Here is a 27892-nt window from a genome sequence, read left to right as displayed (position 1 = left end):
ACAAACCTTTAAGGCAGTGACCACATCTTTTCATTTCTGTATCACCCAGAGGGCTTTGCACTGCATTCTAAATAAAATGGTCCTTATTAAAATATGTCAATCAGCCCTAGCTTGTTTGGCTCAGTGGATAGAGCGTCGGCCTGTGGACTGAAAGGTCCCTGGTTCGACTCTGGTCAAGGGCACATGTCTGGGTTGCAGGCTCAATCCCAGTAAGTGGCATGCAGAAGGCAGCCGATCAATGATTCTCTCTCATCATTGATGTTTCTCTCTCTCCCTCTCCCTTCCTCTCTGTAATCAATAAAACTATATTTTAAAGAATATGTCAATCATATTTCAGTTGAAACAGAAAAACTCAAAAGAGAAGGTGGATGAACATGAATGGTGGACGAGGGCCTCGTTGAAGAACACATTATCCCCTTCCCCCAAATGAGCTTCTTCTGCTATCCCCAATGGACCTCCCTGCCTGATGCTGAGAAAGAACAAAGTCCTAACGGCACTGCCCCAGGAAGTCCAGGCAGAGCTACCAACACCTGCAGCCTCCTCTCACCCCAAACCGGCAGTCCATGCGGGAAAACACCTGAGAAAACCACGGTGTCAAAACACGCATACAAACACTCGCGCACACACACACACAACAGCAACCAAAACCTGGTCTTCCCGACCATGAGCTCATGACCACATCCAACTCTCCAACTAGAGCAGCGTGAATACTGCTAAAGGAATGGGTGAAAACCCTCTGGATGTATTGGTTCTAAGTTTAATTCCTCCAAATAAAGTTCTACTTGGAAAGATGAAAGCAGAGGGCCTTTGTTAAAGTGACCAACAATATTTTCAAGTAAGTCCTATTTGTTCCAGTTTCGGGAAATAGGTTTGGTATCTTGCATAGTTTCATTTCACTTGGGAGAACAGGCTACAGCAGCACGCGGGTAGCCAGTCCGGGGCTGGGGGTCAGAACAACTCTGGATTTCAATCCTGGCTCTGCCACTTGCAAGGTGACCTTGAGCAAACTATTCTGGCTGCACGTTCCTCATCTGTAAAGTGGAAAAACAATAGTACCAGTCTATCGGGTCTGTCAAGAATTAAATGAAATGATGCATATAAAAGTACTTAACCCATCCATTTAGGAGATCATATTGCTGCTAACATTCATGGATCTACATTTTTATTTATTTAACTGTTTCCATTTTCTTAAAAAATATTTGTTTTCTTTTAGTTCCCTTAATGGTGAGAGAGAAAGGTAAACTTTTGGGGAAGCATGTGTACTTCATTTAGTGCATGAATGTTCTAAAACACGCATAGGCATCTCTATATGTCTTCTATAATTTTAAAATAATGTTTCAAACATCAGGTAATGGAATAAACTATCTTTCCATTCACTCTTCCCAAGTACTTTTAAAAACAGTTTCTTGTATTTTTCCTAGCCATTACCAAGGAATGTTAAAAATCAAATTTCTAAGAGCAATTGGCTTTATAAGAAACAGACAACAAAGCATTTCTAACAAAATAATTTTATAAGCTGAATCTTAATTACATGTGCAACCGTAACCATTCAGTTTGGACAAATGCACATGATCAATCTGCAGTGACACTGAATGCAGCATCACCACCCAAAGGCCACCTGGGTTCTCTCTCTGCTCCTTCGGGAGCCAAGTACTTCAGCATTTGTGGTTGGGTTTCTACGTTTTTCGTTTGTATTTTTTAACCTGTCAAAAAATAAGGGGGAAACAAGCTAAAGGAGAGGAGGTGTGGGGGTGAACATGTAACAAGGATTCCAGAAGAGAAAGAATGAAAATATGTGTTGGATCTGAATATTCTGTTGGGTAAAAGAGAGATAAAGGCACTGTATTCTGTACCACAGTGCCTGGGGCATGGGAGATAATTAAATGTTGGTTCTTTGAATGATCATAGTAATTCATTACCATTAATAATGATGAAAATAATATGGCCAAATAAATATTCAGTGGTTTTCTGGTGTGTTTTCAATGAACTGCCATACCCATTAATCGTTTTGTTTTATACTCTTAGGATTAGAAGAGTATATTTCACCGTATAATTCACAGATGGAGAATATATCCACCCACTTAGCAAGCATTTCTTAAGCATCTATTATACGTATTTACAACAGGAAAATCAGCCTCACATATAAATCTGTTAACTTAAAACTGTATTATTCATGTTCCTTGTCCTACCAGTGCTGTAGCAGAGTCTTAACAAGTTTTTGACATACTCTCTGTCAGGGCAGAAAATAAAATCTAATGTTTAGATAGAAAATTAATGCTGAAGAAATTAGATAATAATGAGAATACAGATGCCGACATCAAAAAACATGTGCCCGAGGACACAGACGTCTCTTATCTGATTTGGTGCCAAAAGGGGGCAGGATGAAATGATGCCACTGAAAACAGAGGCTGAAGTCCTACACTAAATAGTAAAATAAGCTTTTATTTCACCCAAAAACTAAAAAATAAAATTTATTTATTTTTATAACAACACTTTTATGTCCTAATTGCAACCATGCACTCAGTCTTAAGCGAAGAATGAATCAAGCATAATTATTCTTCAAAATAAATTCTCTGACCCTTGAGAATGAACATCTTTGTGGTTTTTTTGATCCATAAAGAGGATTACTTTTACAAAGATGACTGAGAGTGTCTGTGATTCTTCCAAGGATTTCTCTTTCACACAAAAATACCTACCACGTTATCATCCTGGTTGTTCATGCGCCAATGGTCCTGCCTATGAACTGAGTTCTTCAACATCATTTTCATTGCTATCATGAAATCCCTCATTTTGGTAAAAATTGCATGACACATTTCTAAAATGCAGTGTATTTGCAAGTTAGTGTCAGAAATGTACAGCGTCGTAGTGAGGGACAGACAGACAGATGCCTGGTTAGGTAAAGAGTAAGGTTTGAGTAGAGGTTAATTTTATAAACGGTCAGTTCATTAGTAAATACAACTTGATTTTCTCTACAGCCCTGGCAGTGCCTGGCTTCCCTGAGAACGATGTGGAGGCTGTAAAGTGAGGTGCAGGTTGCCTCCTTAGAGAACAAGAGGAACCAGCTGAGCTCCGTTTCTCTCGCTCCACCTCAGAGCAGTCCTTCGCTTTCCAAGCACCCAAATCCTTGCTTGGTTCCCTCCATCCCATGCCCCCCACCACGAAAATGCTCGCCTTGACCTGCCCTCCAACATCTTGCTCTTTCTTCTTCCTTCCATGATTTCCCAGTCCTGCCTATGATTATTTCTAAGCTTTGCTAGGAAAATAGCTCCTTAGAATAAAAAACTCACCTGAACTCTGCTATGTAGGATTGAAAAGGGGTGCGTGTGCGGAAGCCCTCTGACATGACACATTTCCGTTACCAGAGCCTCTGTGCTCCTCCTTATCAAAGGACCGACAGGTGCAAGGCCCACAGCCCTCACGTCAGGATGTGCAGCTGGGGGCCTGGTTCTCTAACTGATGATGCAACCTCTGGTGAGTTCTTTAACTCTTGGTGTGTTAGTTTCCTTACCTGTAAAATGGGGGTGATAACAGCGCTGTGCTCCATAGAGTGGAGTCAGGAAGAGGACGGAGATAATACACAGCAAAGTGCTTCAAACAGGGCCTGGTGCCGGCAAGCACTGAGTGTCCGTCCTTACTGAGGACCTCAAGCACCATGTAGTGCTCACATCAGGCTCCGTACCAGAGCCTTGGGACCCAGAGATCACACCCACCTCCTGGGCCCTGAAATCTGATAGGGGTCTGTATGGCAGGGGCTTCCATGGCCCGTCACATTCACGGCTGTGTGATCTGGGGGTGGGGAAGCAGGGACGGACATCCAAAGCCGCTTGCGTCTCTTGGCAGCTATATGGCTCTAGATTAGTGGCGGTTCTCAACCTTCCTAATGCTGCGACCCTTGAATACAGTTCCTCATGTTGTGGTGACCCCCAATTTCATTGTTACAAATTGAACATAATTAAAGCATAGTGATTAATCACAAAAACAATATGTAATTATATATGTTTTCTGATGGTCTTAGGCGACCCCTGTGAAAGGGTCGTTTGACCCCCAAAGGGGTCGCGACCCACAGGTTGAGAACCTCTGCAGTCTAGATTAAGTATCTGATGTCTTTAGGCTTCTCTCCTCCGCTGTAAAAAATGGAGACAAGACTTCCTAACTCACAAGGTTCTTGAATGACTATATATCATACACATTTGAGAAAGCATCTAAAACAGATTCAAACAGATACTCACAAATGTGCATTTCCCTTCTTTTCTTTATAAAAATGACCATAAATTCAAATTGCAAATACCTAGACGAGAACGTGCCTTTTAAACAAAAGTCACTCTGGTTAATTTTAAATCCTTCTATATCCAACGACAGTCCTTTGAAGACTGAGCATCAGTAATAGCTGTAACTTCTCAAATTCATCAAAATTTATTATTTCATCCTGTACCAAAGTGGCTAACCAATGAACTGAGAAAATTATATTGTAATATCCTTTCTGGGGCTCTGTTTTATATAGAACAGGAGGGGAAATGCCAGTTGTTAAAAATAGGCAGGACAATTATGTGAAAATGAGAGACCAACGGATAGATGGCAACAATTTAGAACCAGCACAGCAGGGTGCAATCATGGTACAGAGAGGCAGAATGGTGTGGGAGGCCCCAGAGAAGAGTGGCTGCCTCCTGCCAGGACCCCTCTTGCTGTGATGACAGTCACAGAAGCATGATCCAGCCCTCACCCATACTCCTGAGCGGGTCACTGGCGAGACGTAACAAATGTTTCTCGAGAATCAAGTCCGTCTTGTGGGTTGGAGTGCTTGGCCACGGTCATGGCTTAATCTGCCTTGGGTACTGTTTCAGGGGACTTTTCATGAATGCAGGGCAAAGTGTGATGGAGGATACACATTCATCCCAGTACTGCACACAAACAAACCCAAATCCTCACAGATTAAGTCCTATGGACAGAGTGTCAGTGATGTATTTTCATGTCCACTTGGCATTATACAAATGCAGGGAAATTAAAATGCTGTGGTACTAAAAAATTACTTAATTAACAATTTGCCATTCTGATAATTGTGCAGGATGCTTAGGTTTTTTCCTATCTTCAGTCACATTTTAGGGCTATTCTGCCTTAAAATAGAGAAGATAGATTTCATATATTTTCTAATACACAATGGTGTGTGTGTGTATGTGTGTGTGTGTGTGTATATATATATATATATATATATATATATATATATACATATACCAATCCTGACACTCTGTGGAAATGTTAGGAAGGTAATGGGGTGCACATATGAAACATACCTTGGAAGTGCAGTGTTTAGAAATGCCTTGGTTATCACCAAGGTGATGTAGTAAAAATGAGGATAATAAAATATAATTAAACATTAATTACAGAAACTATCAAAAATAATCGACCTGTACAAAGCACAGCACTCCTATTAAAAAAGAAATTGATGGATAATAAAATATATACAGTATTCTGTCCTCTAGACCTAATTACTTCAAGGCAGCAATTAAATTTATAGAAAACTGTTAAGTTTCTTCTGTAACGCTTTACTACTATGAACTCAAGACATTTTGACTGAGAATTGCTTCCCAAAAAATCCCGGTGATTGTTTAACATCTTCATGGAGACCATGAAGGGCCATAAACTCAAAGGTGTCTGTGAGAAACAGACAGGCAGGGATTTCAGCACCGCTGGGCCCACTGCACTGCGTTCCTGGTGCCCACGGGGCAGGCTCTCCTCCCATTAGAAACGTCTAATGCTCTCATAGCCAAGGCCAAGCACAGTTTAATAGGAAGAAAAACATTTTATTTTAATGCAAAAGTAATATTCTGCAGAAAGACTGGCAGAACATATTTTTACTAATAATTATGCCAAACTGCTTACACCAGTTTGTTTCCCTACTTCAGGAAGCAGGACACCCTTTCATAAAGCCACTCAATGTCCTAAAGGGAAGCATTACGTTTTTAAGTGGGTATAAAAATCTCCCCTTTGGCCCTTTTACAGCATATCCAGCGAGTTCAGAGAATTCTCTACGTGTAGGCAGCCATAAACATAACTTCCCTCCATTGCTGTGGGGTTGGGGGAGGAGGCTAGGATTTCAGTTTTTACACTGATACATTTTTACCCACTAGGAAGTGGTTTTAGTCAAAGTAGGTGTGTTTAGGTGCAGTGATAGGCAAAAGTCAAAGCAGTAAATGTGAGAATGCTACATGCATGTGTATAAGTGTGCAGAACAGCTCTCAAAAATCCAATTGTATTCCATCTTTCCTCCTCTTATACTTTCCCTGTCTATAAAAGATGCTCTTCATCCAAAAAGATGTTGTTAGTCCAAAGACACTCTCAGCACAAGTGAAAACAGCATGACAAGGACATTAAATAAAGGAAGAACTGAATGATGTGCGCCTGCTGAGAGAACTGCTCAGAGTGAGAGCCGGGGACGGGGGAGACACCGCTGCAAGCACAGGGCTCCTGTCCTGACGTGAGGCGTCAGCCTGAGTCTCCGGGTGACTGTGTCCTGAAGCAGAAGTGAAATGGAACCGTGGCAGCCACGTCTGTAAACCACGCTACTGGAAGCCAATAAATCAGGGTTGTTTGTGACTGCAGCATCACTCTCTTTAAGTTGACTGACATCTAGTTTTTATATGCAAGTTACGGTTAGGGAACCTGATTTTAAGGGAACACAAGAGTGATCCCTCCGCCTGGCCGGGCAGCTCAGTTGGTTGAGCATTGGCCTGTACAGCAAAAAGGTTGTGGGTTCTATTTCCCAGTCAGGGCACATGCCTAAGTTATGGGTCCAATCCCCAGAGTGTGTAGAAGAGGTAACTGATTGATGTTTCTCTCACAGTGATGTAACTCACTCTCTCTCTAAAAATAACAACAGCAAAAAAATCCCACACACAAACACATACACACAAAATGAGTTATTCTTCACCTGCAATGCCTGGCTTTTATATTAAATGAAACAAATGATTTGGCAACATTCCTTAAATATGCCTAATTTTGACCACTCAAAATTATTCCAATGAAGAGATTTCAGAGGCACTGTGCTCATCATCCATCTCTGTTCATGACAGAACATTCCATCGTCACTAAACAATAAGCAATATTGTTGCTGGAGTGTGGTGCGAGGCAGTTTTGGCAAGGAGTTTCCGAGAGGAACGGGAGATGGAATAGGAAAGAAGGAACTCAATATTATCTGATAATTCATCGCTGTTGTCTTTGACTGAAGAGGAAATGTGAGCTCCATGCCATAAGAATCGCAATGTAAAAGTAGGTTAAGCATAAAGCAAAATAATATAAGCACCTACCTATGAAAGCTCCAATTTATGAAGCGATCAGCAGACGCAGCTGCACGCGCTGTTCAGCAAATGCAAGGCCCCATGCCAGGGCCGTGCGGTGCAGACAATCCGCATCTGCTGCCCGTGACCTGAAAAGGGGTCTAAGCCGTGGTCGGCAAACTGCGGCTCTCGAGCCACATGCGGCTCTTTGGCCCCTTGAGTGTGGCTCTTCCTAAGCCTTAGGAGTACCCTAATTAAGTTAATAACAATGTACCTACCTATATAGTTTAAGTTTAAAAAATTTGGCTCTCAAAAGAAATTTCAATCGTTGTACTGTTGATATTTGGCTCTGTTGACTAATGAGTTTGCTGACCACTGGCTCTAAAGTAATGCACACCCCCACCCCATATTCACAGGCTGTGTTTGTGTGTGTGTATGTATGTGTGTGTGTGGGGGGGGGGGATGTCCCTGAACCATTAAGTAGATCCCTACCTTAATTAAAGGTGAGGTACCTTTACTTAATTAAAATGTTGACCCCTAGAGAGTTTGGTAGGGCATTCCAGAGTTATTTTTAAAACTTCATCACTCCTTTACAGGAAGGGGAGTAACGCTTAACACTTCAGGACGACATGCAGAAACAGACTAAAATCTAAAGACAATAACCCAGCGTGACACTTTCCTTACATTTACCTCCACAGCCTGTCAAATCAGAGAATTCATTCTCGAGTGTGTGGGATGTGAAAGGAGAGAGAGAGGAGAAAACAGCAGTGAGCTGGTGTAGTTCTTCACAGAGTGGAAACATACTGCATGGAGGCGCACAAACACCAGCCCTCTGGCTGCAGCCTCTGGAGGGTGTGCAGAAGGCAGTGCTGTGCCCAGAGCGGTGTGAGGGTGAAGGGGCCCGTGCAGGTTAGAAAGCCCTTTCGGGGACAGTGGCATGTAGCAGGCACAAAGGGAGCCAGCTCTCAAGCTCCGTGGATGAGAAAGTCAGCACATCCATCTTGCTCAGGGGGAAGTCCGAGTGGTGCCTGGAAGCAGAGCTGCATCTTGAGTATTCCCAGTGCCTAAAGCAGTGGTCGGCAAACCGCGGCTCGCGAGGCACATGCGGCTCCTTGGCCCCTTGAGTGTGGCTCTTCCACAAAATACCGGCTCTTCCACAAAATACCGACGTCTGCGCATCGGCCATGAAGTTTCAACTGCACTGTACGTGCACGCCCGCATGTGGTATTTTGTGGAAGAGCCACACTCAAGGGGCCAAAGAGCAGCATGTGGCTCGCGAGCCGTGGTTTGCCGACCACAGGCCTAAAGCAAGGGCGGCAGGAAGTCTCTCAGAGGGAGGTTAGCAGGACGATGGAGCAGGCACAGCCACGAGGCCTGGCGGCTGCCTCAGGCTCACGAATTCTTGTGGACCTGACTTTCCCGCGATAATTAAAACAAGACGACTCTCAGCCTGGTGGTAGTTCTGCCTCCCAGAACGAGCAAATGGGTGGTTGTGCTGTACGTGCCCCCCCCCCCAAGAACACTGCTTTCAGTCTGGACACATTGCAAGAGGAGACAATGTCCAAACATGAGCAAACAGGAAGACAAAGGCTTTGGACACGTTGAATCTTAGGGGAACTGCAGGCGTATAACCCTGGAAAAACTGCTGGAATGGGAAAGCGATCCCCAAAACATCCGAAGGTTCGTTATAAAATACATTTCAATAAATATTTACGGAGCAGCTTCCCGTGGACACCCCTGGAGGGACACTCGGGTTGGTAGGCAGGCCTGTCCTTGGGGAGCGTGCGATCTAACGCAGGCAGAACAGCAGCGCAGCAGGCCGAGGGGAACAAAGCCCCCATTTCACCGCAGGACGTGCTTGCGGATGGATAAAGTCTTGAAAGCCAGAGATTTTTTTGAGGAGAGAGTGAAAGAATAGGAACGGTTTGAACAAAGAGTTGGAAGTGGGAATAAAATACCTGAGGTTGGAGAAACAATTCTAGTTTGCCTGATAAATATGGTATGATGAGGAAAGTAATGCAAGACTGGTATGTCAAATGCATATTTCCAAGGCACGTTTGCACTTAAAGAGTATTTTATCACAGTCCTACAACCCTCTCATTTTAGTGTTGGGGGGAGAATTTGTATTACAGGACTATAATGCCCTCATTCTATGCTGGGGAAATGAAGCACAGAATTCTCCCTCACAACCCTTGGTTCCAGCACCTTGTAAACACTCAAAAAAGGTGGTTTTTTTTAATTGAACAGAAAAATTAATTTATATTTAAAAATAATGTTTAGCATAAATACATAAGATTATGAGCATTCTTCTTCCTAAGATCAGTCATATATTATTCCTTTCTATCAGTTTGCAAACTCCTGTTCAAGGCATGCTTACAATATGTGCCCTAATTTCAGTATGTGCCCTTCTCGACATGTGGCAATGGAAGGCTTCTCCCTACTGTACCCCAGCACACCCATCCCGAAGCATAAGCCATAGGTCTTTCAACAGTGTCCAGACAGACAGACAAGGGCAGGGGTTGAATGGTTGTTGTTCACTGTTCCATTCCCAGAGCCTAGAAGAGTACCTGGCACATAATTTGTGGGAAAAAAATTTGGTTGTTGAATAGATTTTTAACTTATGCAAAATAAGCCAAAATAAATTATGTGTTCCCCAGGTGGGTAGCTCAGTTGGCTGGGGTGTCACCCCATACAACAAAAGGTTGTGGGTTCTATGCCGGGCGGGGCATGTGCAACAGGCAACAAATCTATGTTTCTCTCTCACACTGATGTCTCTCCCCCCTTCTTCTCTCTCTAAAAATCAATAAACATAACCTTGGGTGAGGATTAAAAAGTAATAAAATAATGTGTTTTGTTGCGTGTTTGTTTGCTCAGATTATCCATGATTTTAATGGAGTGGCACAGTTAAAAAGAGTAAATCTCCTCTCTTTGATGGGCGCTGGAGTTGTTAACATCTAAGCAATCCCTCTTCCAGGGCTCATCTTTAAATTTTTAACTATTTCAATAATAACAATAACTGTAATAATAACTATGCAGGTTTCTCTACTATGATTTTTAGACACAACTACAAATTACTTGTCATTATAACTTCACACTTTCTTAACTATTAAAAGGAAAGTAGTCTTTTTGATGATTCATTTAATATCACTATTTACAATTCTTTTTTATGTTTAATAAAAATAAACAAAAACCCACTAGCACCATATGGACTAACTCAGAGATATCCTGCCGGGATGTCCCATTTCATCAGCAGCACACTAAATGCTATTATCCTCATGATAACCCGAAACATAGTCCTTCTATCAAGTGCCGCGCCTATGACAAACCTCTAATTAAAACATCAACCTTGCCATCTATGTTGGGTTATTTTTCGCCTCTGCCTCCCCTGCATCTGTCCTCCTTTGCACCACACACCACCTGCGCCCCCCCCCCCCTCCCGTACAGGCACCCTCCTCGGAGGAGCAGGTGCTCGAGGTGGCTGCGGAAGGGACAGGTGCAGGGGCTGAGGCGGATGGGCGTCTGCAGCAGCACATGTCCAAGAGGGAGCCTGACAGCTACTTCGGGATCTGCCCCACCTTTCCCGTGACCATGATGTTGCGCTGTTTCCTTCCGAGTGTCACGATGGAGCGGCCAAGCCTGTGACCCACTTCCACACAGCCCTGAGCTCCCGGCTGTCCCCGGCACACGCCCCTCCACGCGTGGGCTTGCTACCTGCTTTCTCAAAACCAGAGATCACACACAGCCAGCCAGCCACGTTTCAGCACACGAGTCGCTGCTTCAGAGTTTTAGTCCTTCTGAACGCCATTATCCCCAAGTTTTGCCCATCACCTGTCTCGCCTGATATCTCACCACCCTGCTTCCCACCGCTCCAGGATACAGCCAAGCAGAGGGAGCTGACTCGGGGGAAGGTGACCTGTTTTCAGAAGTTACTTTCTAGCTGTCCGTTCCAGATTACCAGCTAGAAGCCTCTTTCATCTGGAAATTATGTCCTATGGGCGTCGCAACCATTGAAAAACTGTGGTGATTAATTGCTCAGGTCAGGCGAGGGGACGCATTGATCTTTCCTTCCTCTAGGTCCCCAGTGTTTCTTGCCCATGTCATTCACTTGGCAATTAATCACGTTTTGCCTGGAGACATCTGCGGTTTCACTTTTGCTGTTTCTATAGCTCTTTGTTCCCAACTGGCCATTCCACTTAATCCACACAGATTCTGTAGATCATGTGTCCGTATTTCCCACAGACTATTCACACTGGGTCTCCAATATCTGTGGACTGACCGGAAGTCAGGTCTAGACACGGTGGTGTAGACTCACTTCTTCCTGCTCCTCCCACTAACCACAACCATGAACCCTGGAAATAACACAAGTAGCAAACGAAGGAGATGCCTGAGAGGTGGCAAAAGTAAATTGGCTAGGGACCTGGGTCCAGAGGCTCCAAGAGTGACAGGCTTCTGAGCACTGCCCCATCCAATACAAGGTGACCCAGTCCTGGCATTTCCCAACCCACAGCTCATAGGAACAGAAGGCAGCCCAGGCAGGCTCCTTCCTTCTGAGTAAGACAACACTGGGTAAGGCAGAATGGAAAAGAAGGGGAAGCCAGAGGCCCCACTGACGAAACTGGACCAGGAGAGATGTTCTCCTACCCTCGCAGGCCTGAGACTGCCCTCCCCCACCCAGACACACACGCAAGGGGGATCCTGCCACAGACACCCTTCACCTGTGTCCTTCCCATGGGCCAGGCGCTCCCTTCCCTGCCCTGGAGGCATCAGGGACCCAGCCTGCAGAAACTCCTTCCTTCTCCTCAAGCAGCACCAGGACACAAGATAAGCCAAGCAGACCAAAACAGCATTATAATGGCTCTGAATAGTAAACGTCATTGCAACTACAGCATACAAAAGTAACCTGTGTGCTAAACCTAAAACAGAGAGAATCCATATAATAGCCATGATGTCCACGATAAAATTTTAAAATCATCCGTCATACTAAGAACCTGGAAAGTCACAAGTTGAATGAAAAAAAGACAGTCAACTGATGCCAACCTTGAGGTGATTAGACATTAGAATTATCTAAAAAGGACTTTAAAGCACTTTCCATGAAAATGCTTCAACAATCTTATAAACAATCAATAAAATCTCTTGAAACCAATAAAAAACAGAAAACCTCAGGAAAAATTAGAAGTTATAAAAAATGAACAAATTGAAATTGTATAATAAAAAGTATTTTAATAAATATAAACTCACTGAAGAGCCTAAATAATAAAGTATGGATGACAGAGGGTAGAATCAATGAAATTGAAGACTTATCAATAGAATTTACCCAATCTGAACAATAGAGAGAAAGTAGACTGAAAAAAGAAAAATAAACAGCCTCAGAGACCTCTGAAACAATAAACAGAAATCCAATAAATTTTATCATCAGAGGGCCAGAAGGTAAGAGAAAAGTATGGATGAAGAGTATTAAAAAATAATAATAGTTGAAAACTTCTTAAATTTGGTGAAAGACATAAACTTACAGATTCAAGAAAATGAATGAATGCCAAATAAGATAAAATTAAAATAAAAAAACATCATGACACAACATAATTAAACTTTTGAAAATTAAAGGCATAGAACAACTTGAAAGTGGCCAGAGGGCAAAGATATATAGTTTATAAGGGAATGACAATTCATATAAAATTATATTTCTCATCTAAAACCAGGATGGCCACAAGGAAATGGCACATCATTTTTCAAATACTGAGAGGAAAGAACTGCCCAACTATGATTCTCTATCTGGTGACAATATCATTCAAAAATGAAGGGAGAAACAAAAACATCCTCAGGGGAGGGAAAACAAAGAGGATCTGTGCTGGCAAACCTACCAGCGTGGCTAACGGAAGGCCTGTAAACAGGGACAAAAGCAACAGAGAACAGCTTGGAACTTCCGAAGAAAGGAAAACTAGAGCAGGTAAAATGGCTGGTTGAAGCAAAACTTATTCCACCCTCTGATGTGGTGCACAATGTACATAGAGGGACCCCCAAAACCGTTAGACTTAAAGAGGGAAGGGTGAAAATACCCAAATGGCAGCAATGTTTCTACATTCTGCTTAAAAATGGTAAAACATTAATTAATACCAGAGATACGTTCATATGTGTAGTGTAATGCCTAGAATCAGCACTAAGAAAACTATACAGAGATATACTTTTTAAAAACTATAAATAAAACAGCACAGAATAATTTAAAATGCTCACATAATCACCAGAAAAGTAAGAAGAGAGAAACAGAAGAATGAGAAACAGTGAAAATAAAGCAGAGGGCAAATAAAATGAAAGAGATCTAAGCATGTCAATAATGACCTTAAATATAAATTGTCTATATAAACCAATCAAAAGTCAGAGATTGTCAAAGTGGATAAAATACCATGATCCAACAGTATGCTGTCCACAATGATCTCACTTCATATACAATACCATAGGTAGACTGAAATAAAAGGATGGGAAACATCAAGAAAGGGAAAAGGTAGAAGTGGCTAAATTAATATCAGACTCAAGATAAAAAAATACTAGAGATAATGGGGAATATTACAAAATTATAAAACAACCAATCCACTGAGAAGGCATAACAATTCTAAAATTATAGGCACTAAACAACCATTAAATCCTCTAAATGCATGAAACAAAAACTGATAGAGCTGAAATAAGGAACAGATGAATCCATAATTATCGCTTGGGACTTAAACACCCCACATTCAGCAATAGTTAAAATTACTAGACAGAAAATCAAGGAAGATATAGAAGAACTGAACATCACATTTACCAAGATCTAACTGACAAGTGTAGAAAACTCCACTCAGTAATAGCAGAATACACATTTTTTTCAAGTGCCCTTGGAACATTTCATTCATCAAGATTAAGCATATACTGTACCATAAAACAAACTTCAGAGTTGAAAGCACTGAAGTCATACATAGACCATATTGGAAATAAATAACAGAAAAACAATAGGACAATCTACAAACCCTTAGAAATTAACACATTTCTAAACACTCCATAGTTCAAAACAGATATTGCAAAAGAAATTAAAAATCCATAGAATGGGAAAAAATATAACAAACAGCATATCAAAATATGTGGCGTGCAGCAAAAAAAGCAAAAGCAAAAGAAACAGTGCTGAGAGGTAAATTTATAGTACTGAATGCCTGCATTACAAAAGAGAAAAGGCCTCAAATATTAGATGCAAAAATACTTAATAAAATATTAGCACATTAAATCTAGCCACATAAAAAAAAGAATTATGCACCATGAACAAGTGCAATTTATTTTGGGGATGCCAGGACAGCCGGAGGGGTCTTGGTGATAGAACTCTCTGTATCCTGACTGTGCCAGCGTCAGTATCCTGGTGGTGGTATTGTACCTTGGTGCTGCGGGACGTTACCACTGGAGGGGAATGGGTAGAGGGTACACGAGATCTCTTTGTATTATTTCTTACAACTGCATGTGAATCTACAATGATCTCTAAATAAAAGGTGTAATTAAAACACCTGTGGGTGCTAAATGTAACCAAATTCAATCATTGATCTTTAGGATCTTATATATGGTGGTTGTTGGTTCTTAGGGTGTAGACTCCCCCAAATTGAGCAATGTTAGATTGCTCCCTGAGATTTCAACTTTAATGACACAAAAATATAAAAATAAACTTTCAATGAAAGCTAGACCTAGAAGAAAACATGTAATCTCAATGAAACTACCTATCTAAAGAAAGGCCATGTGGCTCATAGGAGGACAGGGGGAGAAAGAGACATCCATCCCAGGTCTATCCAGGGAAGAAGCAGGAAGTCTTGGACAAATCTATTCCTAATACCCTGTTAGTAAGGACTCACACCACTGAGATGGAAGCACAGAATTGCACTTATTGGACCTTAAATATTCCAGTCCTGCTCTCTCTCCTGGGGCATATAGTAGATAAGACAAAATATTCAGCAATCCACAGTAAATCTGGAGCTCATGACAACTAGCTGAAAGCTACTGGTGCATACATGCCTACCTTCTGCTTTTTATCCTCTGAGCCAGGGGTGTGCAACCTTTTTTCTATCAAGGCCATTTGGATATTTATAACATCATTCACGAGCCATACAAAAGTATCCTGCTATATTTGGTCAAACATTTAATTAACTCACCCCTACTGGCTCGGCAGGGCCAGACCAAATGATTTCACAGGCCTTCTATGGCCTGTGGGCTGGACATTCCCCACCCCTGTTCTAAGCCAACCAGATCTCAATCCTATATTCTTTACCAAACTTGTAGTTCGTTTCCTGCTTAAACTAATAAATGGACATTCTAATTTCACATATCAGGCTTGTTAGTTTAGATTATGTGAGTCTAGTCTTAGGAGTTTGGTGGCAAAACCAGCTTTCTGAGCCCCAGGTCCACCCTGCGTGCTGTGGCAAATTCCTCACTGAAATGGCGCCAACTACAAGTGGACTCTTAGAGGCTGGGCTGACTTTCCTGGTGCTGGTTACTCCCTGCTTGTCTCGGGGTCCAGTGCTGTCTTCCTGAATCTACTAGTCCAGTGATGGCGAACCTATGACACGTGTGTCAGAGGTGACACGCGAACTCATTTTTTTGGTTGATTTTTCTTTGTTAAATGGCATTTAAATATATAAAATAAATATCAAAAATATAAGTCTTTGTTTTACTATGGTTGCAAATATCAAAAAATTTCTATATGTGACATGGCACCAGAGTTAAGTGAGGGTTTTTCAAAATGCTGACACGCCGAGCTCAAAAGGTTCGCCATCACTGACCTAGTCAGTCTTCTGCCAGCACTACTTGTTTAAACATGGTGCTTTCAAACTCTTCGGCCATTTCCACACAACTGCCACATGACCAACAGAAATATACATGAGACTGTTCTATTATTTTGACTAGGGAACAAAAGTATTTGGTGTTTTTGCTTGCTTTAAAGCACTAAGGAAATTCAAGATTTAAAAAGTATTATTATAATACAGGAAATTAAGTGATCTCCCAATACCAGACTTTAAGACTTTTATTAACTTACTCCATTGAGTTTATGATATGAAAGACCTTTCCAAACCACTTCATCTTCTGCCATGAGGTTTCCCAGCTCCTCTTAAAGCCCTATGCTCAGGTGAGCTATCAAGAAAAAGTGACTAACTCAGACGGCTTAATTGAATAGTTAGTATTTAAAGACAAAGTAGAACTAACATGGTGGCCACAGAATCTATACAGATGAAATGCTGCCTAAAGGGTCTAGTGTTAATGGTAAAAAATTTAAAAATGACTCAGGGAAACTGGACCTAGAAATGATGGTCTCAAAAGAAAATGAACGGCACAAGATATAATCAGTACCAAAATAATCAGTCATTCAATAGAGATTTTAAAGTTATTGATAAACTCAAGCTTTATCATGATATTTATAAAGAGAATAATTGATCCTGATTTAAATATCTTCATTAAGATAAATATGAAAATGGGAAAAATTGGAAACAGATTAACTGCACTCCATGGAAAATTGATTACGGGAAGGAATTAAATAGGCTTAATGATGTTCCCCCGGGAACTGCATGAAAATTAATCTATGCTGGGCCAATTCTGATTAAAATGTTATGTTCATAAATTGGGAATCAAAACGTCCTATGCTGATTACGTCACTCTGCCGCGTGAACTCTGCTCCCGTAGATCCGGCCATCCTGCCTTCTCCCCATTCTCACCCCACCTTTCCACTCTTTCTCTTCCCCAGTCCTTCACTCGTTTTTATTTTCCACAGCTCACCTCTTATACATGGGTATTCCCCAAGGTTCCATTCTAAGCCCACTGTATAAATTCAATCGCCCTCCCTCCTTCCCTCTCCAGTCACTGTCCCTCTCCTCGCCCGCCCCCTGTAACGCTGCTGACTTCCACCTCCCTAGCTCGCCTGGCTCCTGAGTGCCAGCTATCCATAAGTGCCAAGTCTGCTACACTCTTTCGACGTGGACGTTCCACTGATGCATTCAAGTCAAACCATCCAAACTGCACCTAGCACCTTCCTCCACAACCTACTGGACACAGTAGGAGCTGGCTCCCAACAGCTTGGGCACTGGTGTCTTTTCTCAGCTCCACACTCAGTGACACCGCCTAGGAGCTGAACGCAGCATGGCTGGGAGCATCTACACCACGGGAATTGGCAAGCAGGACCTCTCTGTGTTATTTCTCGGCATGCCACCCACACAAAGCTTCATTCAAGCCTCACCAGTGTGTGCCTAGACCACTGTCAGTTCCCTAACTGGTCCCCTCGACTTCTGCCTTAGATCACATGATCTATCCCTCCCAAAGCCACAGGATTCTAACCCTTAAAAATAGCGTGGCACATTCAATCTGCCTCAGGAGCTCACCATTTTCTAAGGAACAAAGCTCAAAACACAGTCGATCATCTGTGTTTCCTGAACACAATAGTAAGTGCCTACACATTCCCATCTGTGGTTTTCCTTTGTATTCCCTTAACCTCAAATGTCCCCACCCTCACCCTCCTCTCAGGCCACTCAGCTGAGAGGAGCCTTTCTGGACCCCCATTAAGAAGGAACCATTGCTCCTTAAGCCCTGCAGCGCTTTCGCTTGCACCACTGCCCCTTCAGGCTCTCTGCTTCTGCATCTCACGTGTGCCAAACTCAGCAACAATCCACTTCATTTCCATCCGTTTTTAAAGCCTCCTCTTGCTCTTAAATGATGGAGCTGCTATTTTTCTTTCAACCATATATTTCCTTCATGTTGCTTCCCTAACCCAATTTAATTATCCCCAAACCATAAGCATTGACAGAGTCAGGAATGCCTACTCTGTCTGTCACAATCATGGAAGATGAAAGGATGTTTAACCCCAGGCTGGGTGTTCCAAGTGCCTGCAATTAACGCAAATCTTCTTTCCCCCTTTGGTTGACTCTATGATTAAAAAAGAAAATGATTTCATTCAAGATAATTTAGTTGACATTCCTGGTTTGGTACAACTTGGAGCTGAGACGGCTCCCACTCCCTGGGATAAGTCAGCATGCGGAACCGGGGAGGCCCCAGGAGCAGGAATGCCCTCGACATCTACAAGTAATGGGCAAACAGGAAGTGAGAGCAAGAAAACAAGTGACCTAGAGGAGGTCTGGTTGCCATCAAATATCTCCGGAAGCCTCGGCCACTCTGGCTACAATTTGTCCAATTTTCCCACCGCCCTTCCTGTGAGCCTTCCCCTCTCTCTCCCTTTGCTCCCACTCCTCAGGCAGATGAAGCCACATCCTCTCAAGGAGGTGCCAGCACACAGCAATGGGCCACTGCAACAGAAGAGAACCAGACCCAGGTCAGAGCCGAGCTGCGCTGAAAATGAAGCAAAAGGGAGGTGGCAGGAGGAAGAGCACAGGCCCGGAGTCACCCGGCCTACACTGCCTCCCCGCTGCACCCCACTGACTTCCCAAGTCCCAAAAATGGAAAGAGGGCAGGGGCGGCGTTCGGTCCCTGCTATCCTTGGCCAGGGCACGAAGGTGAGGAGACAATCATGCTGCTCAGGTGTGTCACCGTGTCCCCTCCCTCTCATCCCTCAGAGAGAACCCTGGCATTCTCTTTCTCTGTAGTGACTGATGGCCTCACCACCTTGAACAAAATGTACTAAATTGTCGAGAGAGCCATGTGTGTACAGCTCCACCTGCATATACAGGCGGCTTAACCCCCTGTCTATAGAGACAGGTTGTGCTTCATTAACTGCAAGTTATTAACATGAAAATCCCTGACTTTTCCTTCAGATCATCCAGATCCTCAATTAAAAATTAATAAAGTCCTACAAAATCAACTAATTTTAGTATTTCTAAGCCTGATTATCTATTATCATCTTTTATAACTAGGACCTTTGAAGTTTCACAGTTACCACAATAGCACCGCACATTTATACGTTTCCCTCCTAAAAAACGCAGACACCTACGGGTTATCTCCCTCAGGCCCGGCTGCTGTACTGCATGTGGGACTGAGACGAAACCAAATGACACCTAATAGCATACAAACGGCGCGTCCCCTCTGTGAGAGGTAAAGACATTTTCTGATAGAAGATGAAAAAGGAAAAATTTACAGCAAAAGGCAGGGACATGAAACAATGGGCTGGACGGTTTTTCTTGGGGGCATTTGCTCTACAGCTGACACTAAATGCAGTCACCTTCTCACAACAAGTGCCCTCTCTTCCCCAGAGCAACCCAGGGCCCAGAGCACCTGCACCTGGCCCGAGAGCAGCCCTCCTCTCTCCCGCCAACCCTTCCTGCCTGGCCCTTTCAAACAGCCACGCCCTCCCACAGCGGGAACCACCACCTGCCGAGCCTGTGGCTTCCCTAGAACCCATCTCCTCCCCGCTCCTCCTTCTCTCCTTATCTCTCTCTATATAAATACATATTTATAAATACATCTCCCACCTGCCCTCCCCATCATTCTTCATTACTAAACCTGGTTTAGCATCAAAATCTCTATTTCATCACCACCCACTTACTCACTTGGTAATCCTTCACCACCTGCCTTGGGTTGTTACCGAACAATCTGTCTGTTTTTACTATGCTCACCAAGTCGACAACGGTCACAGAAATGAGCCTTCTTCCCAACCCTGCAAGGCATCTGACACTGCTGACCCCGCCCTCGCCTCAATGCCGGGCTTCCCTCTTCACTTCCAAGACACTATGCATCCTTTGCTTCCTCCTGCAGCTGCTCTCTGTTGGCGTCTTCTGCTGCCCCAATGGCACAGGGGCTCCACAGCAGAGCTCTCCGCCTTCTACTCTTCTCTCTCCAAATCTCCTGCCCAAAGATCCTCAGTTACTGCTTCGCTGGCATAATTATCATATCAAGGACTTCAGCTTCAAGCACCTCGGCCTTCTGTTTCAAATGCTTCCTCATCATTCCACTTGGTTTTCCTTACATCAACTCAAATTCAACATACCCGATGAGAGTTACCACCTTCTAGACCAGGTCCCAGGCAATTTACGCTCTAAGCCAGCTGTTCCACTATTATTAGTCATGTGTCTGAGATTTCTGAGCATCTACATCTATAACATAAGAATCAAATATCCTTGTCCAGCCGATGTGGCTCAGTGGTTGAGCGTCGACCCATGAACCAGGAGGTCACGGTTCGATTCCTGGTCAGGGCACATGCCTGGGTAGTGGGCTCAATCCTCAGTTGGGGGTGGAGGGGACATGCAGGAGGCAGCTGATCAATGATTCTCTCTCATCATGGATGTTTCTATCTTTCTCTCCCTCTCCCTTCCTCTCTCTGAAATCAATAATAACAATAAATAAGAATCAAATACACTTCCCGCCTGGTCCAGAGGGGTGTTGTGATGACAGAATGGTTTTTACATCTATAGATGCTGTAAATCCCTAAAGTATCATCATAGCAATTCGCCCACCACCCTTATCGCTCTAAGGAGCCCTTTCTTTTCAGTCACAGGACCGATGGCTTCTCTAATTGTCTCTCCCTTTGTGCCCACAGGTGCAGCAGCTCTCCTTCCCAACGTCTCCCAGGTCCCTTCCTTCCGTCCTCGTTCTTCTCCACTCCTGCAGCCCCAGCCATCACCAGTGCCTGCTCCCTCGTCCAGACGTTTCCCAGGTCCCCCTCCTCACCCCATTCTGCTACCCCAGGACACTCTTCCCAAGACAGCCTCCACAACAGTCTCTCCTTAGTTCCTAAACTGATTATGGTTCCCAGGTTGGCTAGGAAAAGATCCAAACTCTGCGGCTGGCTTTCAATCCCTTCCAAATCCAATCTTTTCTCTCCAGTCAAAACTATCTCCAACAAACCCAAACCCAAACCCAAAACCACTACTCCTAAACGGAAATGTCACTTCTCCCCTCAAGGCTGAAAGGTCTTTGGAAAACTATATATGTATTCTTAAAAAACATGTCTTAAATTTACTTTGTGTAATCCACACTGTGTAGTCCACTATTGAATGAGCACGTGGTATTTGATCCGTCTTGTACTGAAAATTCTAAGCAGAGTAATATGATCATACAAATATAATTTAAAGTCCATTTCGGTTTAAATAATGATAAGTCATCATCTAGCCCTGCACTGGGGAGTCAGGCTCACAGCCAAACCAAAAAAATGAGCAACAAAAGTCAATGTACTAGTTGGAGGTTTCTGCTCCGTATGATTGATCTGGAAACATATCTTAAGGCCTAGCTAACAAAACTTTATGGTTAAAAAAATATTTGATTTACACTGTCTAAATCATGAGAAGGAAACCGAAAGAATCTGACATGTCTGTTTCATTGTAAAGACAGAACAAGCCTAAATCCATTAACAAGTGAAACAACTCAAATTCGATCCACATCAAGCCGTGTCCTTCCCTGCAGCACAGAAATCTCCGGGCTCAGGGCCAGCTGACCATTGGCCAGAGCACAATGGCTCTAACAAGTCCACCGGGCACTGAGAGCATGGGACTATGATATTAGGTGTCACCCAGAATATATCCCAAACCCTGGAGAAGGGTCTATGAGGGTCTCATGCAGATGCCACAAGGAGCGTGCCCAGCTCAGGAGACACAGGGAGGCCACAAGACCGGTTCACAAGAGGATCTGGACAGGAGCAAGTCCAGGAAATTATTGACTCCAGAGCTGTCATCGTTGGTTAACACTTGATGAAGGTCTAAGGCTCGGGCAATGTCCTTTCCTGTAATTTTAGGACCTGTGGGGTTAGAGGTGTCCGGTAAAGGCAAACAGTGATGCCATAGGCACAGAGTTTCGTGGACTGTCCATATAATGCATCCATAGTACCTTGCTTTTCATTCCGAAGGCTATTTTCACTCACTCAGGTTACTGGCTCTTTATTGCATGCTTGGCCTGCTGTAGGTACCGCGGATATAGCAGTGAACAAGACACAGTCCTTAATGTGTGGAGGAGGCAGGCAATAAACCAGAAAATGAATCAGGTAATTGCAGATGGCGACAGTGGTATGAAGAATTTATAACAAGCTAGAGAGGATGGAGAATGACAAAGCAATGCCTCCACACCTAAAGTGGTTAAGTATATATCAACCTGCAAGCTCTTCTCCCCTGGCGATTTTATTTAGTGAAATAGACCCTTTTTGACACTGATCTGATCAGAATGGACTCTAAAACAACACATGATCGTTTTTCCCCCTGATATCCTTTATGTAACTTCCAAACTCCTGGGTTCACCTGACCCTCAGCTGCTCTGTGCTAAGTGTTCACTACAGATAAAGCTGCTCTTAGCATTTGTTAGTTACCTGTCACTAACTCCGGTCCTATGTTTCCTTATTATAGCACAAATACAGCTGAAAAGCAGCCCACACACTCACTAGAAAAACACTTCTTTGCTAAGATTTGGTGGGAAGAGGAAAAGCATAGCTGCTCGGGACTTCGATTCTGTTGCTGTTGTTTTAAGGGACGTGGAAAATGGGAGCAGGTAAGCAAGCTGTTCTCCTGGCTCCATGCCCCACCACCTACACCGAGTCAGAAGACTTCCTGAATGTTTTACCCATAGATACGGACAGACACCTAAGATGGGTGGTTGTATTTTATTCCATTTTATGCACAGAGGGGGGAATCACTTAAATAGACCCAAATTTCTCCTAAGTTCGATACCCCCAAATGTGTGCTACATCAAATTATAATCACACATTCAGGTCCACTGAAACAAGTCTGAACATTTCGGCTTGGGGATACAAAACCGCACTGCCTAAGCCCTAATTGCCTAATTCTAATTCTCAATGTTTTCCCCTATCTTGGTAGTGTCAAGTTTTTTGTGTGTTTTTTTTTAAATGAGACCTTTAATGGAAAATTATTGCTACAGGTACAGGTCTTCAATTTCCATTCTCTCTCTGCAGCTATTATTTTAATTAGTTTGCCTGCTTGTAAGCGGACCCTTCGCTGCGGCCTGCTCTGGGGCAGGGGTGCCTACAGAGGATTCCCCCTCTGAAATGCAGGCGTTAATGAGCCATTTCAGTAATAAGAGCCCTGCCCTGAGCCAGGAGCCAGAGCACCGGAGACGCCCCATGGAGCAGAAATGCTCATGAATTTCTGAGGCTGTCTTCCTAATTTGCATTTACACATAGCTCCTGAAGAACAATTTTCACCTGTGATGTTCTGTGCCGGGGAGTAAGGGAGTTTAGATGTTGAATATGTACACATTATGTTAATACAATAGAGGTAAATGAAAGTCAAAGGCATTGTTATGTAAAATGTATGTCTTACCGAAATGTCTATTTTCTGTCAAAAATTGTTTTATTTTCTCCCTTAGGTAAAATGTGACAGAAATTTTTTTTTAATTAAGTGAATCTTTATAATTCCTATTTGAGTAGGATTACCTAATTATTCCTCATTTTCCTATAACCTAGACTTCATAAACCTTGTCGAGAGGAGGATTCGCTGGTGCCTGGCGACTTCGCACAATGGCTGGAACCCAATCTAATTTAACACCTGTGTGCTCATCAATAAGTGTACTCAAGCACAAAAGTGAGCACAGCATTGAGCGATTCTGACACTGACTGCATGACAACCGCAGATTCTGTATCCAAACATTCGCAGACAAGAAGCTAATTGCAGTGATGAAAGGCACACCGTGAAAAGCATGCGTAAGCGTTGCCGTGATCCCAACAGAACCTTCTTTCCTGCCACCAGGGCCCTTGAGCGCTTAGCTAAGCCTGCCTCCGCCCGATCTGACCACCCTCTGTCCCTCTGACCAATGAAGAAGGGCAGGGATTTTTCACTGCGGCTCCTGCAACAGTGACGGTCTCTTCCATGTGTGGAGATTTAGTTCAGCAGCTGAGTATAAAATAAATGCAGAAGCTGACATTTGTCATCACACTGAGGAAATGAAAGGCTAGTTAATGGGATGTGCTTGAACCCCTTGCCCCCAATCCGCCCTTTGGTACCAGTGGTGACTACAGACACATTGTCTTTCTAATTGTGACACAGGTTAGCCAAGGGCAGTGCAGGAAACATAGCATCGAGCAGGTGGAGTGCTGGCAGGAAGGAAACATGCCATCAGGTGCAATTCCAGGAAGTGGTCATTAGCAAGGTACTTCCCGAAGTACATAGCTTCAACCACTAAGTCAATGTTAAGCTCTATCACTTGATTCGGAACTAAAAACGCCCAGGACTTTGTGAGCCCACCCAAGAGACCTGCTGAATCGGAAGGTATTCTTAACCAGGAAATCACATTCATCTACTCTTATTCTAAGGCAAACTTGATTTTACGTTTCACCATGCTCTTTGGGCCTTTTCTCTTGACAGCCATTAAGATAAAGAGAAATCAATACATGTCTGATTTTAAGCTAGAATCCACTCAGACCCACTGAGTCATTGGTCTCTCATTTTAACCTCCATGAATTTGGGTAGAATTGGGTATGTTTAACAATCACACGAAGCAAACAAAACTCAACAACCTATCTAAATTACCCAACTACCTGGACTGAACAATTTTATCTGGATAAGATATAGCTATTTATGAAATACTAAGAATGAGCAGAAAAGTCTGATTTCAAATCTATGGATGCCAACATTGATCATGGAAATATATATATAACAATATCTGTAAGAAGTCATTTACTATGGCATTTTGCTAATATAGTGGGACTGAAATGAAGAAAATTGTTTAGGAAATCTGGATTCTCATGCATCCTGTATCTTTAAAGTGTGCACGCGGGCTGGGAGAGAGGAGGCATTTGAATTTCCCTTTTATTGTACAATGTTTGGAACCCAGTTGGCTAAGATGGGATGAGTGACACGTGCTTTGGTGAGCAACTGTGGTCACAACCCTTTGTACCAACATCTCATATCCTTTCCGCCACTCATCTTTTGCCAAGCTGCCCTTCTAGATTATAAAAGTGTTGTGCGAAGGAACATTTCACTAAATTCTGGAAGAGCGCAGCCATGGAGATGGAAAATTAAAAAACGGAAAAACAAAGCTAAGAAACCAGCGGTTCTCAACCTGTGGGTCACGACCCCTTTGGCGGTCGAACGACCCTTTCACAGGAGTCGCCTATGACCATCCTGCATATCAGATATTTACATTACGATTCATAACAGTAGCAACATTACAGTTATGAAGTAGCAACAAAAATAATTTTATGGTTGGGTCACAACATGAGGAACTGTATTTAAAGGGCCAGAAGGTTGAGAACCACTGTAAGAAACACAGCCTGATAACAGCATTTTGCAGAAAAGGCCCAAGAAGGTGACAGATGTGCCCAGGTCCATGCGACCAGCAGCAGCAGGGACAGGAGAAGAACCCTTCATCCTGGGGCCTGTCCAGGTTTCTCTGCAGCCACTGCATTGTAAGGAGGAGATTAACACCGGCACTTGTACAAAATTAAATTCTATCAGACATTATGGATTTCTGGTGGGAATACTTCAGAAATGAAAACGCAGTTTTCACTTAAATCAAATTAAATATCCAATTATGTCACACAGAATTATACCTCAATAGGAATCTGTTTTACTTTACCTTTGCATAAAAAGAAAAATTCACTTTTTTCTTTCTGGTGATAAATTAAGAGTTAGATGCAAAAATGACTCATTTCCACCTCTGATAAAAATGCAGCTTATTTTAGGTTTTGGGTTTAGCATTTGCGGTCCAGGGACTAAATGGAGTTGTATGGAATAGTTCCTGTATGTACATATACATATTTTTTTAGGAAAGGGTTCTTAGCTCTTATCAGATTTTCAAATGGGTCTATGACTCTCCCAAAGATTAATAACATCTGTTCCAGAGAGAGCTGAGGCTCTGGCCAAGTAAGAAATCCTTACTCCACAATCTTGTTTCTCTCAATAGCTCCTAAATCCCTTCAATTCACAAAAACACTTTTAAATTCACAAAGAAAATCCCTAATGCCTGTAAGAAAAGTAAACTCTGGCTCTCACTAGAGGCGGAATGGACAGCAGTTGATTAATTCCACAGTGATGAAAATTTAACATAAAACTTTCCTTCATTTCAGGTAACCTGAACTTCAGATGGGACACTGTCAGCTGAGAACCATTTCTTTTCTCTCTCTCTTTCTCCATCCCTCTCTCTCTCTCTCTTTTACTAAAAATATTAAAAGGCTTATATTTACTTGATTTAAATTTTCCCAGCAAGCTTTGTCCTCTAAATTCAAGTGACTGGAACTGAAATTATTCCACCTTGGAGAAGAGAAAACTGAAAGCCAATTTAATATTGGTTTTCAAACACATGAACGGAACTCCAAGAGAGGAAGATAGCCAAAGGAAATGGGCTTTGAACTAAAGTATGAGGAATCAGAGTTGGCTATTAAGCTAAATGTCCTGACATGAAGTGTTCATGACATTAAACCGAGAGACTGAGAGACCATTTTTGGAGCTTTTAAAAACAGGATAGATTTTTAATGTCTGAGATGGTTTGGACGTGGTCCTTCCTGAAGTCAGAAAAATGAATTTTTCCCCCAGTGGTCCTTCCTGGCCTATCAATCGAAGGGTACAACTGGTATATCAGAAGTGCGGACACTAGCCCATACGCCCAGCGTCATCTCTCTAACGGAGGCGGCCACCATCTCTCCACTAGCCACCACCAGCCACTACCGTCACCTCATCGCTGGAGGCCTGCTCCTTTTTGAGGCGGGAAGGGGTATCCACTGGGAAGAGAGCTGTGTTCCCTAATCCCCCAGCCCCCACCAATCCCTAAGTATTCAAGAAAAACAGTAGATCTCAGGCATTGTAGTAGAAACAATGTGAATGCAGTTGTTCTTAAATCTGCACTGAACACTTTTTCTTCCTTCTCTTGATGAAAGGGAATAGCTAGCTCTTCCAAAACAACTATCTATACAGCTGAGCTGGTTCTGCCTTTCTTTGTCCTTTCTGAGGACAATCCTGCCCCAACTTAAAATGGAGAAGGTGCCTGCAGCCTCAGACCCGCAGCTGCCTCAGAAGTCTCTGTGTGAATCCTGAAGGGGAGTCCCAGGGGACACTTATGGAGGGGAAGCTCAGCTCCCCCCACCTCCGCGGTCCTGAGTTGCATCTGATCGATGTTTATCTGCATGCATACCGCCCCCCTTCCCCATCATCCCCTCCCAACTCCTGCCAGGGCTTTTCAGGAAGGAGGAGCTCACCACCTCCAAGCAGCCCATCTCAAAGCTGTTTGCTGAAAACAAGAGAAAGAACTCAGCTGACCTCTGCCTCTTCCTCTTGCCCTTACCTGTCCACTGCACACTGATCTCTGAAACTTCATACACCAGTCTCTGAAACTGTCCACCCTATTTGGCCCTTGTGCCAGGACAGAAGATGCACGCTAAGTCTGATCCAAATGCAGGACACTCACCTGGGCCGCAAGGCTCAAAGACAGCTGCAATGCAAACCCCCTCTGAGGTTCAGGGGCAGAATTCCTACAAGGTCAGTGCCACCTCTCCTTTATTAGAAACAAAATAATCTTTACAAAAAAGTCTGAATATCCTTTACGAGTGAAGACTGCTCACAGCATCTGATCCACAGGGAAATCTAAATAGGGTAAAATGTGTATATTTGTGTTGGTGCCTATCATAAAGCAAAAAAATGCCCAGCAGGAACCAAGAGATCAATAAGCTCAACATGGGAAACATATTTAGAGAATACTCACATTATGGTTTTGTGGATATTGTCAATGTCAAAAGTACTTATTGGCTCATGAAAAACTCA

At 43.2% G+C, this 27892-nt stretch overlaps 1 protein-coding gene across 1 annotated transcript in view; it reads right to left on the bottom strand.

The window, feature by feature from the left end:
* The window catches only part of AFF3 (AF4/FMR2 family member 3), a 401836-nt gene that overhangs the window by 345823 nt on the left and 28121 nt on the right, over nucleotides 1-27892 (bottom strand).

This window comes from Myotis lucifugus, unplaced genomic scaffold, assembly GCF_000147115.1.
Source record: "Myotis lucifugus unplaced genomic scaffold, Myoluc2.0 scaffold_210, whole genome shotgun sequence".
Classification (NCBI taxonomy): domain Eukaryota; kingdom Metazoa; phylum Chordata; class Mammalia; order Chiroptera; family Vespertilionidae; genus Myotis; species Myotis lucifugus.
This window is presented reverse-complemented; position numbering and strand designations above follow the sequence as displayed.